Source organism: Rhinoderma darwinii, chromosome 8 (genome assembly GCF_050947455.1).
Source record: "Rhinoderma darwinii isolate aRhiDar2 chromosome 8, aRhiDar2.hap1, whole genome shotgun sequence".
Lineage (NCBI taxonomy): Eukaryota > Metazoa > Chordata > Amphibia > Anura > Rhinodermatidae > Rhinoderma > Rhinoderma darwinii.
Window position 1 is genome coordinate 61,524,340 of NC_134694.1, and position 4,109 is coordinate 61,528,448.

Consider the following 4,109-nt stretch of genomic DNA (forward strand, 5'->3'; position numbering starts at 1 on the left):
TACACTAGTCCAGCAAAATCTGTGCTCTAAAAGTCAAATGGCGCTCCTTCCATTTTGAGCTCTGCCATGTGCCCAAACAGCAGTTTAAGGCCACACATGGGGTATTGCCGTACTCTGGAAAATTTGGGTACCAAATTGTGAGGTGTTTTTTCTACTATTACCCCTTGTGAAAATAAAAAATTGGGAGCAAAAACGACATGTTTTTGGAAAAAATGAAATTTTCCACTTTCACTTCCTAACTCTACACCGCGTTCCAAATGATTATGCAAATTTTATTTTTCGCTAATTTTCCTAAATAGTCGATGCAAATGGCAGTCAGTATAATCTTCAAGCCATCAACCGTTGGAGTATAATATGAATTTTATTGAACAAATCTCCTAATGATAACAGATTTTTTTTTAGAAGTAAAAAACTAAAAATGTACTGTTTCAAATTATTATGCACAACAGAGATCAAAACATTTTAAAGGTTGTAAAGAGAACTAAAATGGTAATTTGTTGAATTTGCAGCATCAGGAGGTCATATTTACAGAAATCAAAAGCTCTTTTAATAAAAAAAAACTTAACAGGCCAAGTTACATGTTAACATAGGACCCCTTTGATATCACCTTCCCAATTCTTGCATCCATTGAATTTGTGAGTATTTGGACAGTTTCTGCTTGAATATCTTTGCTGGATGTCAGAATAGCCACCCAGAGCTTCTGTTTTGATGTGAACTGCCTCCCACCCTCAATAGATATTTTGCTTGAGGATGCTCCAAAGGTTCTCAATAGGGTTGAGGTCAAGGGAACATGGGGGCCACACCATGAGTTTCTCTCCTTTTATGCCCATAGCAGCCAATGACACAGAGGTATTCTTTGCAGCATGAGATGGTGCATTGTCATGCGGGAAGATAATTTTGCTACGTAAGGCACGGTTCTTCTTTTTGTACCACGGAAGAAAGTGGTCAGTCATAAACTCTACGTACTTTGCAGAGGTCATTTTCACACTGTCAGGGATCCTAAAGGGGCCTACCAGCTCTCTCCCCATGATTCCAGCCCAAAACATGACTCCGCCACCTCCTTGCTGACATCGCAGCCTTGTTGGGACATGGTGACCATTCACCAACCATCCACTACTCCATACATCTGGACCATCCAGGGTTGCACGGCACTGATCAGTAAACAACACGGTTTGAAAATTAGTCTTCATGTATTTCTGAGCCGAATAATGGCTTTATGCACACTTGCAAACCTCTGGGGAATCCTACACCTTGAGGTTCGCGGGACTCCAGAGGCACCAGCGGCTTCAAATACCTGTTTGCTGCTTTGCAATGGCATTTTAGCAGCAGCTCTCCTAATCCTATTAATTTGTCTGTCAGAAACCTTCCTCATTATGCCTTTATCTGAACGAACCCGTCTGTGCTCTGAATCAGCCACAAATCTTTTCACAGTACGATGATCACGCTTAAGTATTCTTGAAATATCCAATGTTTTCATACCTTGTCCAAGTTATTGCACTATTTCACGCTTTTCGGCAGCAGAGAGATCCTTTTTCTTTCCCATATTGCTTGAAACCTGTGGCCTGTTTAATAATGTGGAACGTCCTTCTTAAGTAGTTTTCCTTTGATTGGGCACACCTGGCAAACTAATTATCACAGGTGTCTGAGATTGATTACAATGATCCAAAGAGCCCTAAGACACACTACCATCCATGAGTTTAATTGAAAAACTAATAACTAAATGTTTATGACTCTTAAATCCAATGTGCATAATAATGTGTAATAACATCTATGAAACACCTGTGGGTTCAAAATGCTCAATACACCCCTAGATGAATGCCCTGAGGGGTATAGTTTCCATAATGGAGTCACTTCTCATGGGTTTCTACTGTACTGGTACCTCAGGGGCTCTGCAAACGCGACATGGCGCCCAAAACCAATCAAGCAAAATCTGTATATCAGGTAGTGCTCCTACCATTCTGAGCCCTGCGGTGTGTCCAAACAGCAGTTTATGACAACATATGGGGTATTGCCGTACCGGAGAAATTGCTTTACAAGTGTTGGGGTGCTTTTTCTCCTTTATTCCGTGTGAAAATGAAAAAAATGTAACATTTTACTGGGAAAAAATTTAGATTTAAATTTTCACTGCGAAATTCCAATATCTTCAGCAAAAAAACAGTGTGGTAAAGATGCTCGATGCTAGATAAATTCCCTGAGGGGTGTAGTTTTCCAAATGGGGTCAATTTTGCGGGGTTTGCACTGTTTTGACCTTTTAGGGACTTTGCAAATGTGTCATGGCACCGCAAACCATTCCAGCAAAACTTGAGCTCCAAAAGGCAAATGGTGCGAATTCCCTTCTAAGCCCTGCCGTGTGTCCAAACAGCATTTATTTCCACATATGGGTTATTGCTGTGCTCAGAATAATTTGCTTTACAAATGTCGGGGTGCTTTTTTGCCTATATCTATTGTGAAAATGAAAAAATCTGAGCTAAAACTACATTTTAGATAAAATTTAGATTTTCAATGTCATGGCCTAATTCAAATAAATTCTGTAAACAACCTGTGGGGTCAAAATGCTAAATATACCCCTAGAAATATTCCTTGAGGGGTGTAATTTCCAAAATAGGGCCACTTTTGGGGGGTTTCCACTGTTTTGGTACCTCCTGGGCGTTAGAAACACGACATGGCACTGAAAACTATTCCAGCAAAATCTTCTCTCCAAAATCTAAATGGCTCTCCTTCCCTTCTGAGCCCTGCCGTGGGTCCAAATGGCAGTTTACTACCACATATGGGGTATTGCCGTAATCTGGAGAAATTGCTGTTGGGGTACTTTTTCTCCTTTATTCCTTGTAAAAACTAAAACATTTTAAAAATGAAAACGTTTTTTCAGAATAAAAGTAAATTTTCATTTTTACAGAAGTTTAGCAAAAAAACTGTAAGGTCAAAATGCTAACTTTACCCATAGATACATTTCTTTAGGGGTGTAGTTTCTAAAATGGGGTCACTTTTAGGGGGTTTCCACTGTTTTGCAAACAAAAAGACTTCTTCAAACCTGACATGGTGCCTAAAATAGGTCTGTGTTTCAGTCTATTAGGACACTAGGGCCAGATGCGGGATACTTCTAAAAACTGCAGAATCTGGGCAATGAATACAAAGAAGCGTTTATCTGGTAAAACCTTCTGTGTTACAGATTTTTATATTACAAATGAATTTTGGCAAAAAAAATGAAAATTGTAAATTTCACCTCTACTTTGCTTTCATTTCTGTGAAACGCCTAAGGGGTTAATAAACTTTCTGAATGCTGTTTTGAATACTTGGAGGGGTTCAGTTTTTAAAATGGGGTGATTTATGGGGACTTTATAATATATAAGGCCCTCAAAACCACGTCAGAACTGGTCTCTGAAAAAATAGTCTTTTGAAATTTCTTGAAAATGTGAGAAATTGCTGCTAAAGTTATAAGCCTTGTAACGTCCTAGAAGAATAAAAGGACGTTTAAAAAATGATGCCAACATAAAGTAGACATATGGTAAATGTTAACTAGTAACTATTTTGTGTGGTATTACTATCTGTCTTAGAAGCAAATACATTTAAATTTAGAAAAATGTACATTTTTGCAAATTTTCTCAGAATTTTGGAGTTTTTCACAAATAAACACTGAATATATCGACCAAATTTTACCACTAACATAAAGTACAATGTGTCACGAGAAAACAATTTCAGCATAGCTTGGATACATAAAAGCATTCCAAAGTTATTAACACATAAAGTGACACGTCAGATTTTAAGTGTCCTTAAAGAGGCTCTGTCACCAGATTATAAGTGCCCTATCTCCTACATAATGTGATCGGCGCTGTAATGTAGATAACAACAGTGGTTTTTATTTCAATTTTAGATTTATGCTAATAACTTTCTTAATAGACAACTGGACATGTTTTTACTTTTTTTACCAACTGGGCGTTGTAAAGAGAAGTGTATGACGCTGACCAATCAGCGTCATACACTTCTCTCCATTTATTTTTAGCAGTACTCGCAACACAGCATGATCTCGTGAGATTACGCTGTACTGTCACATACTCTCACATTAACTTTACCGAAGTCTCTTGAGAGAGAATAGACACTGCCTCCAGCCA